Genomic DNA, 16,193 nt, shown 5'->3' with positions numbered 1-16,193 from the left:
AACGTTAACCAACTTTCTCTTTGCTTGATAAAAAGGTATAAATTGTATTTTTATGTCTCGGCGGGTTTTGTTTTCATTACCCTGCTTGCTGCTCTCCAGACAAAAGAACACAGACTAATGTCTGAGTTATTCCTGGATGGTGAAAACTCCTACAGTTGTTTATTAACATAAAGTGCAATGTTTCCTTTCACAGCAAAATGAACTCCAAGCTTTCACAATCTGATGTTTAGTCACAGCATCTTCCCCCCCACCAAAAAAATGAAGCTATAAAATTTCTTATTGCACCGGCTGTAACTGGGATAGGCACACCATTGAAACGCACTTATTAGAGGGAGGAGAGGACAAAATGCTGCTTTAGGACTGAGAGAGAAGATAGGAAACCACAGTAATTTCCTCAAAAATATGAAGCTGTGCCTTTCAAATTATAGCATCGTGTTGACCATAAATGTGGCATCAGCTCCCCCCTGCCTCCCCCATACGTAGCCCCTTTTCACATTTCTTATATAACTGGAACATTAACATTAGAAAAGCAGAGCGATATTGAATCCTAATGAGGTCTGGCCTATATGCTCCGGCAGGAGAAGAATGAGGATAATTCATTTGTATGCCGCAAAGCATTCCCAACTCCATGAGCATCCCCGTGGCTTCGGCTTGTGGTGCTGATCATCTGTTCCTACTTTAGGGGGTTTCATTGCTCTGAGCAGCATCTGAGCTGGGGAAAAAATAGTTAACCGCTTTACTGCTAGCTTTTGTTATATAATGACAATTTAATACGGTGGCTATTTTTTTGTTAACCTGCTTTAAAAAGGTCTTTCAAATGGTTAAATTAATCTTCTGATTAGCTGTGCCTGCCAGGTAAAATATAAGGAGGAAAATGATGTGGAACACAGCAGTGTAAAATGCGTTAGCCAGTCTTGGTAAACATGTCTATTTTAAATAATCAATGTAATGACAGGCAGCCATTTGCTCTGAAAATATTTTTTTTTAAATACTTTTTATTCTATTTTACTGCCTGTGATCACACTGCTTTTTTTATCCCCCTTTTTTTTTTTAAACACTGAAGATACTCAGCTGAGCGACATGTTATTTAAAAAAAGAAAGCAGAAATGTTTACCAAAATCAAGGTATAAAAGATCCGTGCAAATTGCCATGTAAAATGATCTGCACAAAAAGGCATCGGGGAAGAGAGGGAAGGCTGTGCCAAACAGATGGCACACCCTGCTGTGTTTTTGATTGAAAAAGAAAGGTAACATTTGCAGCCACGTCAAAGAGACAGTGATCAGCTAAACAAATTGGTCTCCGAAGTGCAGCATTGCTGGAGCAAACCCTGCTGCAGGGTATGAGCGAGGTTGTATTTCACAGTAATGCCGTGTGCGTGTCGCGGCTCTCCGAAGTGAAGGGAGATGTCCCCCTTTCATCTCTCCAAGGCGAGCAAAAGCCTTTGTTGAGATACACTGCAATGCACTCTGCAAAAGCGGCACAGAAACCCAGACAATGAGCGTGGGGTGTTTTTTCCTCCTTTTTATTTTTTTTTCCCTCTTGGTCATCTCCAAATCATATTCAGGGACAGCCCAGCAGGTTTTCCATTTGGTGTATCAGGTGTCCAGGTCTCACAGTGAATTAAATTGTGGTGTGGTTTAAGAGAAATGGGAAGGCAATGCCAAATAATCTGCGCAAGGGTGCCATTGGAGGAGGAGGAGGAGGAGGCTGCAGCCAGAGAGGCTTGCGCCTGCACGCTGCCCGCAGTACAATCATCAAATGTGGCAGAGGAAGGGTGCGTGGGGGGCTTCCCGCCCCTCTTTTTTTTTGGGCTCATCTCAGCTGGCAGCCTTATTCCGCCTCAGTAAAGACAAGGTACAGAAATGTCCTTTGGGTGACATTCAAAACTCGATATAAATCCTCTGCTTTATGAGACTGCAGTGCAATAAATTACTTAGCCTAATTGTAGATGTAATGAATTACCATAATTAGTCATGGGCTACATTAAATTAATCAGCATGGTACATTATTTTGCTAAATTACATCTTTGCCTTCCAAAGCCACCAGTGCAGCAATCAGTGTTTCTTGCAAGAGGGGAATGATGCTGTAATGAGAAGCCTTTCTGCTCCTAGAATAGTGACAGGATATGAATTTTGATGGGAGACAGAAAGGTTTGGAGACGCTGGAGCCTCAACTTGTGCCTGAAGTGTCTCTCATTGTTAATGATGCTCCAGTCCTCCTGCAGGGGAGCAGTGGGCTGTAGCTTGTGAAGGTTGTGGACGATTCTCCTCACAGGGGAAGAAAAACACTTAGCTCATGCTTTAAGGCAAATAATATCGCTGATACAACAAGTCACAAAGCAGTGGGGTGGCAGAGAGATAATGTCTCTGGAAATATTAATAGATTTAGAATGTTCTTTTGCATTGGTTGATGAGATTTATAGTTACCAGGTATTTTTTTTATTGTTATTATTCATACCATTTAGATCTGAGTTAAAGCCTGTAGCTATTTCTGTTTTCTACTTAAACCTCCAGCTGTTCAGAATCTTGCCGTTGTTTCTCAGTGAATAAGTCTGGAAGCAAACCATACTTGAGCTGAATATTATTCACTATTCAGCAAAATGTTGTTGGGAGAGCTCCAGAGTCCCACCTGAACACACATGCTCTGTTTGGATTTTTATTCAGGGGTTTATAAGTATATAAAGACTATTATTTGGCTTGATGAATGACAGAGTTTATATTTCAGATGCGTGAATCCCAATTATTTCAGGCATATTTCGGAAGTATGAAATGGCTCTTCTGTTTTGGGCTGTTTTTTTTTTCCCCCCCTTAAAATAGTCTCTCTACAAGATCTGTCACTTTATTATTTCCATGCTTCAGAACAAGTTTGCTTAAATATTTACTTATGCTCACGATGTCACCAGATGACACTTCATGACAGAGATTCATGGCACTGTCCTGCAGTAAGGTTAATTATCCTGGTCTTGCAATGAAGGATGCTGTTGTATTGCCGTTGTTTTGTTTTCTGGAATGACAATGTTTGGTGAGCTTCTAGTTTAAAAGATGCATCTGTCGTCTAAAAGCCCATCTGTGTAATGAAATTAGGATGGGATTTTTGTAGCATTCCGTGCTGGTTTCATCATCCACCTGCGTGCCCTGACCAGCAAGGAAGAGCAAACCTGCCAGTTTAAAACCGAGATTACAGGAACAGGGAATGGGAAAAATAGACAATGGAAGCACTGCTGCAGATGAGAGCTAAATCTTTCATTGTGGTCAGGAGAAAGGGACCAAAATAAAGCGTGGTCACATCTGCAGGGAAAAATGCATAGGGATGCAGAAAAGCCCTGTTTGTAATTTGTGTTTTCATCCTGGTGGGAACCCATTTAATTAGTGCAAGAAGGTATTGAATTTTAGCTTATCATGCATATTGTTTTCCAGCTGTACAGAAGATTGCCAAGTTTCTAATGGCCTGACCCTACTCTGTAAATCAGCAGTAAATTGCAGCATTTACACTGAGCAAAGGCAAAGGGCTCATTCTGTTGGGTTTTCGCTGTCACAGGAACCTGGGCTAAGGGATTAATGGTCTGATGTTAAACATCTGTCCCCTGTCTTTGGGGGGACGTAAACACACAAAGAGGGAATCTAATGCTATCTACTAAAAGATCTTCAATGAGAGGGAGCCCTTGCTAACATTTCCATCTGGTGGCACCTCAGACACATTGCCTCTTTATGCTAAAGCCCCACAGCACTAAGGGCCCTATAAATAGTCTCCATGTGACAGCTCAGAGAAGAAGAGAGGTTTCCTCTAGACATTAGTTGTGCTAAAAGATTCATCATTACCTGCAGTCATGAAATAAATCTTTGATACTTACAACTATAATATCCATGCTCTACGTTTTATTGCAGATATAGGTAGACAGTCATTATTTCTGACACTTTCTCAGCATTACAAGGAGTACTCTAGGGGAACAACTAGTGTACAGTCTTACAGAAATAGATTGATATAACCACATGGAAACCAGTTACTTGCAGTCAATATAATATTCCCTTAATGATGTTAAACAGTCATGCGGATTCCAAGTTTAATGTAAAAATCCTATCTTCGAACGACCAGAGTTATCTACAAATTAGGTTGCCAGAAGCTAAATTTATTTTTTGTTATATATTGAGAAATATATTACTTGGAACAGTATAAAATAGGGTGGTTTTTTTTGTTTTTAAACATTACTAAATTTATTATCGTTTAGGAGACATTAAAACAAACTATGGTCAACAAGGATCCCTTTCCAGCCCGTGTGGAAATGGGAGCACACTGTGAAGCAGAGTACTAAAGGATGCTCTGTGTGGTGGTTGTGTGGTAGGTCCTGTCATCATGGAAATTCAGTGGACATTAACACAGCAAATAATTTCCTATATGGAAAAAGAGCTGAAGCTGGTTTAAGAGCAATAAAGAGAAAGTAACTTATTTTGTTGACCTGCACTGTTTATGAGTGTTAAGTGATACAATGGTATTCCTGCCTTGCTGGCACAAAGGTCTTGGGTGTACTTCTGTACTTAAGTTCCCTAAATCTTGCACTGCTCCCTCCAATAACACCAAGCAGCAGCTCAGATCTAGCTTAGGGGTTTTGGGGACTGAGCCACAAACCCAGGGTAGCATTAGGAGTATTTGTGCTTCTTCTGCTTACTGGGATCAATTCTTGACCCATAGGAGAGGCAGCACAGGATTGGCGTGGTGGCTGCTCAAGGTGCTGTCACTAAACAGGGTCACCTGAGTGACTCACTCACTGGTGGCACAGGCACTCCAGTGCTCTGATGAGCCAGACTAGCTGGCACCTTGGAGAGCAAGCCTGAATTTTGACTTACCCCTTGCAGGTGAAGTTTCAAAGGCAAACAGGCATTTCTGGAAAAATCAGTCACTGGCTCAGAAAAAGCCTTTTTCTTTCTTTCTGTTTTTTTTTTTGTTTTTTGTTTGTTTTTTTTTGTTTGTTTGTTTTTGTTTGGTTGGTTTTTTGGGTTTTTTTGTTTTTTTTTTTTGTTGTTTGTTTGGTTGGTTGGTTTTTTTTTTCCTTCAGGTGAAGAGATTAATTTTACAAAAAATTTGCTCTGACTTCTGCTGAATATTCCAAAATTCCCTCAATGGCTCCAGAAGTGGCACTGCTGCAAACACCTGTTGTAGTAGGAGGTTTGTGTGACTCTCCCCACCTCAATTCATGACCTTTGAGGATGAAACTGTAAGGACTAGTGCTTTGGGAGAGGCGGAGGAAGAAATATAAAATGGGGTTTCCTATGCTGTCCTTGGGCTTCAGCAATGTTGCTGATAAGCCAACTGTTATTTTTTAATACTGGATGGCTGGAGACCAAGGAATTGTGATGACCTCTGTGATCTGGTGTGGTTTGTGGCTGCAAGGTCTGTGGGATGGTGGCAGCCTGCCAGCTCCCTGTACATAATTTGCAGGTTGCTGTTTCTGACCAGTGTTTGTTATTGTAAGAGAGTGACACTGCCTGTAACTCATCCCTAAGTCTCCCCTGGTGGGTGTTGGGCGAGCAGTGGGTACATGCTCGTGCCCACAGCGGTGTCCCCATGGGCGTGTGCCCACCTCCACTACCTGCACAGGGCCTGTCACCGCCCTGGCTCACCTCGGTGTGATTGAGGATAATTAGGTTTCAGCTGCCTCCTGATGCAGAAATACACAGCACCAGAGCACGGCCAGCTCTGCCTCCGCAGCGGTGCCTCCCAAAGGCTATAGATTCCGCACTTGTACGTTTTTAAAAGGTCATGGCAATAACTCCGCCTGAATCGTGCTAAGTGAAAATAGTTTGCAGAGGTAATATGGCTCCTGCTCGCTTCCAGAGTAAACAAAAGCCAGTCTTTTTTATTATTGGTTTTAGCATATTTTAATTACATCTATTTACCTCGCTCTCACATCATATCAATGGATTCTTTGTGAAGTTGTATGGCAAGTGACCTTCAACATTATATGACTCTGGGTTCTGTGCAGAGATATTTTATTTTTCTATTATGTAAGATGTGCTGGAAGCGCTTATCATAATATGGTGCTCACATTAAAAATTAAAAGCATAAGATTAAAAATTAACTTTTTCCCTTAGTCCTATCATATATCTGTCCATTTTAATAAGACAAACATATCTACAGCTCTATGACTATGGTAGTAAATGTGCTTACTTTTTGCAAAATATCATTGTAGTTGTACAAACAGCCTTCCCTGGCTTGACTGGGAACAGATTGTACCCAACAATTTGTTTGACTAACAGGCTATATAATGCAATGAGTTAACTTATTAGAATACATGGCTACTGCAGGCCTAGTGCCCTAGAAAGATGATAGAAAGCTATGGATGCTATGGCATAAATTATTTCAATAGCTGTGCTCCAATTAGTGGCTTTGTACACTGTCTGGTTTACAGGACTTAAAACCAGGGCTAAACTCAAGAAGGAGAAAGAGAAGGTAAGATTTTGTGCACAGAGCTTTCCTATCTTCTTATAGTGTTTTTTATTCCTATACTTCCTTTGATTTAAATTATTTTACTCTGTCAATCATATGTACATCAAGACAGTCTTAGGTTTTCTACCAGCGCAGCTTTATGCCTCCACATGGATCCACTGAAGGATAGAGCTGAATGTTCGCACCCGACAGCATGGGTTTTGCAGGGAGATGTCCTCTGTATGAGAGTAAATGGCAAAAGATTTTCCCCCAAATCATCTTTAGCATTAATGGTAAGTGGCATATGCAGAGATGGAAGCTTAAATGTACTATGTTCCCATGAGCATCTATTCAGTCCCACTACAGTTGCCATAATTCACTCAACAATTGATTGTTAATTTACTTTAATACACATGTCTGGACCTGATAAATAGTGAGAAAGTAAGTATGTGATAGGCTATCCAAGCTTCTTCATATAGATGAAGAAATACTACAGAGTATACTCCCTGAACACAGTGCTGTATTCTGTTTTTCAATTCATAGTGTTGTAAATTTGTCAGCCTAATGGGACATTTGGTAAGATGTTTTCCTTTTAAAGTGCTTAATGGAAGTAGGTACTACATTGATCCAAAATCTAGTCTAACATTTCATATAGTGGGATCTGGAATTGTGTCATTAGCTGCATAGGAGTTAAGTAGTCTTTAGTTCTTCTCTTTATTTTAGACTGAATTTTGCCAACCTGATACTCAACCTGTTTATATGTGGATGAAATCAGTATGCAGTCTGGCCACCAAATTCCAAGGTCATATTGTACTTTCATAAAGTGTAAACACAAGTGGATGTGGAAAGTAGGCAGAACACACAGCCAAACTTTTATCTTCTTTCTCTCTTTCCCCAAAGTGGAAGGACTGTGGCAGTGGGGATGAAATAGCTGCACTAGGATAGACCCAATGGCTCTCAGGCCAGTAACATGTTTTTTGACAAGTGAGACATTGACAGAATGAGATCCATGCAGATATCTGGTGATTATTCCCTAAAATATTCCCTGGCAGTCACTAATTTTCAGGTCAAGTGCTTCTTAAGCAGAAGCGATGACTCTATATTTAGCACCACTGATGGATTTTTCTTCCCTGAAAGGATAAAGTGAACTCAGTTACTCAGTATGATGGGTGGGAAACTTTGGAAACAGTTCACAGTGTGAACATTGATGATCAATCTTATGAGCTCTTGAATGGTGGAGGTTTGAGTCAAACAAGGCTGATACTAGGTTTGGTTTGGCCACCAGTCAGAAAAATTTGTGTTTAAAGGCCAAGAGCCAGATGGGTAACAAAATGCCCAGTCAATAAAAACCCTTCTCTGAAAGAAATGTGGAAATGGTGAGGTGCATTTTTCAGACTTTGAAATATGTCTTTTCTGAATTGAATTGTGATGTGACGAACATCTGCCTTGCACATAAACCTGGTTATGACACCAGGTTGGCATTTTTGCTATTGCTTAAATAAGGGTTAGCCCTGATTTCTCCAGCCTCACAGTGCTGTTTAGGAAAGGTACCATTTTCCCTAGAACTGTTTAAAGCAGTGAAACTGAAATACTCTGGGAGGTGCTGAGTCGGGGGACAATTGCACAAGATGAAGACTTGTAAAATCAGTAAACTTAGGACTTTGCAAGTGTCATGGTTTGACACTGGCACAATGCCAGTGCCCTCATGAAGATACCTTCTCTCTGGTTTCTGCTGTGAGATGTGACCAGGAATAAGCAAAGCAGGCTCTTACTTAGGGAAAAAAGAACCAGAACTTTATTAACTACTCTACAACTACAGATAAAAAGGAACACACACACAGGGAAAATGAAAACTTCACAAGTGCATTTCTTCCTCCCCCCACCAAATTTCCAACACAATACATTTGGTTCTTCAAATCACCAACTCTCGGTCTAGCACCACCTTTTAGACAATCAATCTTCAGTTCATCAAGAGGAGAGGAGTCTTTTTTGTGCCATGGGCTTCCCCTGGAAACACAGCTGAAGCTTCATGTGTTTCTGTGTTACTCGTGGCACTGCCCGGAGTACATCTGCCATCGTGACTTCTTCTTTTTCATGTCCAGTGCTCTCACTACTGAACACGGACTAGAACTGCTTCTAGGGTTGTCTTTTAAGGATGCTCTGTCCTGATCTAAAAAAAGGCACAGTCTCTCTTTTGGGACACCTGTCTCCACAATCTCTCCTTTGGGACACCTGTCTCTCCCATATTTTTTCACCCCCTGGGGCCGAGGGGCATCAACACTGAGCAGTCTCTGTATCACAAGGAACATGGGTCTGTCCATCTCTCTTTTGGGACACCTGTCCCCACAATCTCTCTTTTGGGACACCTGTCCCCCCCATATTTTCACCCCCTGGGGCCGAGGGGCATCAACACTGAACCCTCTTGGTTCTGAGGCCATTGCCTCCCCCTAGAATGCAGTCTCTGTATCACAAGGAACATGGTTCTGTCCATGGCTATACAAAAAGAGTCCAGCAAAAGCCACTCCATCATCTCTTCCCACTAGGATTCTTCTCTATTCTTCTACTATCTCTCACTCGCCCAGACCTCTCTCACACTGGCCCATTTCCTTCCTCATCTTCCACTCTATCTTCCAGGAGAGGTCAATGTTCTGTAAAGTTCTCATTCTCCAAAAAGGGGTTAAAAGCTCCTACAAGTTGCCAGCTGAACCCCCCCCTTCTTCTCCGTCCCAGCCGTGCTGCCGGCGCAGGCTCATGTTTATCAAGTTTCAAGGTTACAGTCCCAGGCAGCGGCTCTTTCTCTCTCTCTCTCTGTGTCTCTCAGGGGGGGCTGCCCGATGCCTCCCGGTCTCTCTCTCTCTCTCTCTCTTCCACCCTTCCACCCCCGGGCTCAGGCCTACCTCTCTCGGCCTCATGGCTTTCCCCTCCCCCTGCCCAGCCAGCAGCTGGGCCGGGGCAGAGACCCGAACTCTTTCCCGCCGAAAACCCAAGAGGACCCTCCCAGGGGAGAGCTCTGCTTTTAACCCCGTGTTCTCAGAGGCGTGTCCATGTCCCAATGGCCAGGTTAAATGCCAATATTAAAGTCTGAATATCCATTGGCCAAAAACACAGCATCCCAAAAAACACATTTCCTGTCAAACCACCACAGCAAGGCACCCATAAAAACACCCTCCACAGAAATAAACTCTTTGAGAGTGCAAAGAGTCACAGGAACCCCTCTGAACCATTAAATGCTTTTAAAAATCTTTTTGCTACCCCATGTGATCATGTCCCACCTACAAGTCCAGGATGGACAATGTAGAGCTCAGACAATGCACCTCCAGCCCTGAACACATATTGATTTGTGCTGCTGCAGCTCAGTGCTTATAGCCCAGGCGTTTCCCTGCCCCTTTGTGTTACATCCAGGTACTAGGTTTCCTCTGAGAAGAATTGCATTTATTCCAACAAAAGCTATCAATCTGTGACATTGTTTATAATAGGGAGAAAAAGTCAACATCAGAAATCTTTCCTGTACCATATATTACCTTTGAGATTTATCAAAGCTTAGATTTCTCTGAGGGTTGACAGTAAGATGACAGAATAAGCTGTTTTTTTTTTTGGGGGGGGGGAGGGGTTATTTTGTTTGTTTGTTTTTATTTTTCTTGTTGTTTGTTTATTGGTTCCATGTGTATGGAAAGACTCTGTAAATAATAATCACCAAAGCAGGCCAGTACAATAATTAAAGACACTTATCCTGCTTGCTATAACCATCTTTTGAAGTGGTGTTTTCCTCCCTGATTAATACAGGGGCACTGGTGCTGCTGGAAGAAAGAAGTCAGAAGTTTAGAGCATGTTGGTTGTGTACTTAGTGAACTTCTGCTGCAGGGAAACGTCAAGGTCAGAACATGATTGAAGAACCTTCTTCCTCTCTTGAAGTCGCTGTTCCTGTATGATATTGTTTTCCACTGTAGAAGGTTCTCTTAAAAATGAGGTTGAGATCCCTAAAGAAATTGCTTCAATCAGCAACAGTGCTTAATGACTGTTAATGGGAAGTGAAGATAGGATAGTAAGTGTTACTTTGATTAATAAGAGAACTGCAGAGAATTTAAATTGTGCCACTGATGGATTATTTTCTTCAAGCTTGATAAGCGCTTCTCATTTGTTCTTAAATTTGGTCAATACTGTTAAAGACAGCAAAATGAAGTATAATTAATTCTATTACTGCTACTCAGACCCAGAGTTACTGGGAGACAGATTGCAATGCAGACAACAATGTTAGGTAACACTTTTGACAGGTTTATCATATGAGGACCTGTCAGCCCTCAAAAGTAAAGAACATTTTCTCCTCCTTGGGTAGAAACTGCCCAGCACCAGCGGCCTTTCTTAGCATGTGTCAGTCTATTTGACTTGGCTGCAGAAACATTTGCAGGAAAGAAAGCAGATGATTCTGAAGTATGCAAACAAAGCAAACAGCTTCTGCTACTCCCTCCCCTGATATATGGGGATAATGTTGTTGGATTTTGGGTATATTACTACAGGTTTGCAGTAGTAGCCTTTTCAAAAGTAGCTGGGATTTCTTGAGTCCAGTACTGCAGTATTAAGCCCTGTGAAAATTTAAGATATTAGAAGACTTTGGAGGGAAGGGTGGCATGAGTTTTTTCCACTCCAAGATAATATAACATTTTATTTGCAGATGCTGTGTCTTTTGAAATTAACCCCTCCATACACTATTAGGATCCAGTGACTGAGACATTATCCCAATACTATTTTCCCAAAGATACTTTTTGTTCCACAATCATGTGTGTTTCTTACTGGTCTTGAAATCCAGCATGTGTATACACTATGGATTCATATGGCTTGTTTAATAAATAATGACATTATAGCAGCACCTAAACACTACAGCTAGGCCCTAGTTATGTCAGAGATTGGCAAACATTGTAATCTTCCCTCAGAAAAGCTCTCTCACATGTCCTGAAGGGAAGCCTTCCTTCCCTTGGAGCAGCAAGTCACGGAGATCTGCAGAGGTCTGTCTCCAGTCACGTGTGTTTGTGCATCTCAGCACAGTGGGATGTGATCCTACTGAGGCTGGAAAATGTTGATCATGGCTCTTTAATGAGAAGGTGGCATGGAATTTGTGCTGGTGTTCATTTACGTTATCATTATGCAGGAGACCTATTTGCATGATACAATAAGCAGGGAAAATATACTGAGAAAGGCAGTTTATTCAGAGACCTTTGTGTCACTTCTGAAATCAGATTTTAGCGAAAGGTGATCAGCAGCTCATCCATTCTGCCGTCGCAGAAGAAATCTGGGCTATGTGCAAAGGAATAGGGAAAATGTTCCCTGCTTTCATTAGCAGGAGCTGCAATTACTGCTTAATTTAACAGACTCTGCCTACTTCAAAGTCCATGCTTCTCCAATCCTGACTGCAGAAAGTCATTGTGTGAGTTATTTCAAATTAATTTGAAACCAGAGTGTGTTGGCTAATAGTATAGTTATAAAATCAGTGAAGGTCTAATTCTGTTATTAAAAATGTAAAGCTTATGTATTATGAATAAAGAGTTCATTCTCTTCCAAGGATATTCCATAAACATAATTTCTAAAAGTGTTGCAAACACAGAAAATGTATTTCAGGCATGAATTTAGGGGCAATGGTCTGTACTCTGGAGTAAAAAAATACATTAAAAGCCTAGGGTGGAAGGTCATGTTTAAAACTTACAAGCAGAGAACAAAAACCAGTGACAATTCCTTTGCCTCTGAAAGCCCCTGTTTATAGCTCTGCTGACATTTTGTGCAGCAAAGGAAGCAACTGGAACATCTTTCATTCACTCGACTTGTTTGCAAATGCTTGAGGGTGGCTTATAGGGAATGTGGTGGCCTGACTGAATCATTCCTTCATTGATACTTTTTTTGCAGATAACCTGGCTAAACATTGACCCTAATTACCAGGCACCCTTTAATTCTACAGGAAAGAATGTCAAGGGTGTCATAATCCTGGCAAGAAAAGTGATGGCACCCAGCATATAAAAAATAGCCATGTCAGAGTACTGATGGTCTTTGTTCTTAAGGCAGCTGCAGAGTGGTGTGTGTGTACCCAGTACACACAATGCATTACACAGGTTTTAAGGAGAACACAATTAGTTACAACCAGAAGCCCTGTGCATCATTCCTCTTTTTACAGAGGACCATTTGTCTAGATGGGCCAGCAAGTTTTTGAAAGATAACAGCATCATATGGCATCATATATTGCCTCTAATGCACCAAAGAAACTTTAAATTTTGTGTATAATCTGTTGAGCTAACCAGTGATTTGAGGCCAAATAAACCTTTCTCCTTTCCAAATTTTTCTGTTATTCCATTTTAGTATCTGTCATCTTGATGCAAATCCCCACACATGCCTGTAACTGTGTGTATTTGGTTTTTCCCACTGTTCTGCTGTACAGCCCAATGGAAATTAGGCTGGATAACTTGCTGCAGAGTTGATTCATGGTGGAAGAAAGGTAGGTCTTATATTCCCCTTTACAACAACTGTCCTCCAGAATTAAGGGAGGATATTTGAAGGATTGTGGTGCTGTTAATGTACTTTTCTGAAGGTACTTTAATAGTGTCTGGTTTGTCATAAGCTAAGCTAAGCCTTTGATAATGAAAGAGAGCCTCGCATGTAAGAGAGAGCCCTGATTAAGAGAGGAGTACAGTTTGTTAGAGTTATCTGGGTACTTGAATATCATATAAGTTTATTAAATCATATAAAATTTCAATTTACACCACAGTATTCTATGAAATGTGGAGCACACAAAGCTAATAAGTATGCCATTTTCTTTCATATATGGATTGTGTTGTTGATTGTGTTAAAGCTGCCATTTTCAGAAGCAAGATTATTTATGCTAGAATAGTAATTTCCTGTCTAACAGTTAAATTTTGTGGAAGTTAATTACAGATTGAAATAAAATGAATGTTGTATAAAAGCTAGTAAAATGCCAATATAGTGTTATATATTGTTGGGATGGAGAGGATAGATGTGTGTCTTTATATAGAACAGCCATGTGTACTCATATTTGAATCTCTGTTCATTGTGAAATTAGTTTTTTGGAAACAGAGTGACACTGTCCTGATCCCGTATGTCTAGGCTTTGTTCTGTTGCAGGGAGGTGAAGCTACTTGTTTTTAGGCCTTGTTTTCTATATCATCTCTCTAATTTGCATAATGGATTATAGTGGATTTCATAATGTTTGCAAAGTCAAGACGCAAAGTCAGTAGTTCATTTTTCCCATTGGTATCAAATCTTAGTATTTGTACTTTTCTAAGTGTTCTCAGTTAAATGAGGTTGATGGTATCCCAGTTTATTTTCTGTTGTTTCACCCTACCTATTCTTTAGGAGATCATAAATTATTTCTTCTTAGCATATCAGAAAACACTCAGGACATGCCTGAAGCTTGTGCTACTGCAACTGTATTGCAAATTGCTCAATGGGCTATTTTTTGGGGGGGAGTTTGCATCCTGAGGAAGAAAATATCTTTATTTCTTTTTTGCCAGACGACCAATCTGAGTTTCAACATTTCCTGTCTGCTCCCTCCTGGCTTCTATTGTCACTTCTATTGTATTTTACCATCATTCACAAGACTTGGCAAGAATAACCCAAGTACAGTGAGTGAGGTGAGTGGTACTGTCCTATGAATAGTTAAGAACTAGGAAAGGAGTAAAGCATCCTCTTTTGGGTAAAAATGAGTTAAAATAAACAGAGAGGGTGACAGTTCATGAAAGGCATGTTTGGAAATGCTGTTTTGAAATTGGGGAAAGTTGGAGTGGACTTGGATGGAGGAAGGGATTGTCAGCAGTCTTGGACATAATTTTCTTTATTTCAGTTGCTTTCAGTGGAGTTCTGGCATCTGTTGGGTTGGAGTTCTGGTCCGACATGAGATGACAGAGAAGAAAAAGCCATGAAGAAAATATGGTCAAAATTTTGAGAGGAGTTGGGTGGTTTTGCTGCCACACTGTATGAATTCAGCAGGTGGGAGAAACTACAGAGCAGCAGAAGTTTCTCTCCCCATCCTGTTGTCCCACGTGTGCAGCCCTCTCCTGCTGGTCCTTCCTTTTGCCCTGTTCTGGTACCACCATCACTTATTTGTAGGGAAACTGGGACTTTGTGTCAGAGCTCCTCAAGATTTTACAACCCCCTAAGTCCTGCAGACATCCAGAGTACAAATTATCACCGTGATCAGCAGGAAGCAAACTGAAGAGGGAACAGAAATCCCTCTGTTTGGATGCTGCATAGTCACTCTTGTCTGGAGACATCATTTTCTTGCTGCTTTATTGCCAGTCCTGCCCTTAGCTGTGGGTCATCTTCACAGGCACACTGTAAGGCACTCAAATTTTGTAGTGCTTTTAAACTGATGAGGGTGCAGTGGAACAGCTTGGGATTCATCACAAAGGGCTTTAGCCAGTCATTTATGGCTTGTGCTTCATAAAGAATATCTCTTTTTGTGTAGCCTGACCACCATTTTGGAGCAGGCTTGAGAATGTTATCACAATTGGCTTGCTAGGTGAAAGGCTTTTCTATTTAGCTTTTAATAGAGCAAAAGTGACTCTAAATTTGTTAATATTCTTTAGGTTATATAGGACAAATTACAGATAAGTGAATAAGTAATGAAATTTGTAATGAGAATTTCTCAAGTATGAAATGTTGGCGCAAATTAATTGCGGGATTTTACAGCTATTATAGTTTATATCATAAATGCAAAAATGACTAGGGCTTTTTAATTACAGCAGGAACACACTAAATTTTTATGGAGTGCCATTTTGTTAAAGAGGTGCTTTAAGCATTAAGAGCAAATGCCATCCGTAACAGTGAGCCCAGATATCTGTGCCACATCAAATAAATATGTTATTGCTATGAAATTGTTCCTCAGATACTGTAACTGACACAAAGACTAATGAGAAGTCTCTTTGCACACCTTCAGTTTGCCATACCTTTTTCTGCTGGTCATTCTTTTTCTTAATTACTGTGTGTTTGCAAAGGGTCAGAGCAAATCCCTTGGAAAAATACAGGGCTTTTTAAGTTACCCTTCAAAGCAGCACTGTGAATAGCAAAATGTTGGTGTCTCAGTAGAAGTTAACATTATTGTGGAGGGGAGGAGGGAGGATGGCTGGATGCTAATTCTTATTAAATATTTGATGTGCAGAGAAATCTAATACAGTGGAAACTCAAAGAAATCTCATTACTTGGTGGAATACATTGCATACTAAGATAGAGATGACTCAGACTCAAAAACTAGCAGGCAGATTTAGTAAGGAAGCACATCTGAAGCAATGTCCTGCTGTTCTTTTCCATTTAAATAAGAAATCTACATATCGTCTGCTACCTTGCTTATCTAGACCATTTTCAGAGCCAAGAATATGTTTCTAAAATGTCATTGCATGCTGTATTCCTCCCTGGTGATGTTTTAAGCTTTCCCCCTCCTCTTTTCACACTGCTGCTCTCACAGCTGGCTGGCTGGACAGCAGTAGGTGCCACACATATTCCTCTGCTTGCATGTAGCTCTGAGGGTCCCCCTGAGCCTCTCCTTCCCCAGCCAATAAATATGTTCCACTCTGAGGCTGATGGTTTTGCTTAAGCACGTGAGACTGCAAACTCACATCCTTTTTCAGTGCCTCTTCAAACACACACCGTGTCACAGACTGCTTCCCCAGTTAAGGTCTCTAATCCATCACTCACAATTCCTTAAGGGGATTAATTAATTTTAAAAATGGTTGTGTTTCTAGGTATGCTAAACGTCCTCCCTCAAGGACAAATGCTCATCTC

The 16,193-nt window shown here is 40.9% G+C and overlaps 2 long non-coding RNA genes across 2 annotated transcripts in view; both read left to right on the top strand.

Annotated features, from left to right (window-relative positions):
• The first annotated feature begins 1,734 nt into the window (after nucleotides 1-1,734).
• Nucleotides 1,735-16,193, top strand: part of LOC136567634 (uncharacterized) — a 39,517-nt gene continuing 25,058 nt past the window's right edge. Inside the window, exon 1 of the long non-coding RNA XR_010785141.1 lies at nucleotides 1,735-1,854. This is a non-coding gene — a long non-coding RNA (uncharacterized lncRNA). The remainder of the gene's footprint in view (nucleotides 1,855-16,193) is intronic.
• LOC136567583 (uncharacterized) lies at nucleotides 6,561-14,732 on the top strand. Its single transcript, XR_010785140.1, has 5 exons — nucleotides 6,561-6,713; nucleotides 10,204-10,293; nucleotides 12,839-12,895; nucleotides 13,928-14,047; nucleotides 14,257-14,732. It is a non-coding gene; the product is annotated as an uncharacterized lncRNA (long non-coding RNA).

The sequence above is a fragment of the Molothrus aeneus genome, chromosome 1, assembly GCF_037042795.1.
Source record: "Molothrus aeneus isolate 106 chromosome 1, BPBGC_Maene_1.0, whole genome shotgun sequence".
NCBI lineage: Eukaryota > Metazoa > Chordata > Aves > Passeriformes > Icteridae > Molothrus > Molothrus aeneus.
This window is presented reverse-complemented; position numbering and strand designations above follow the sequence as displayed.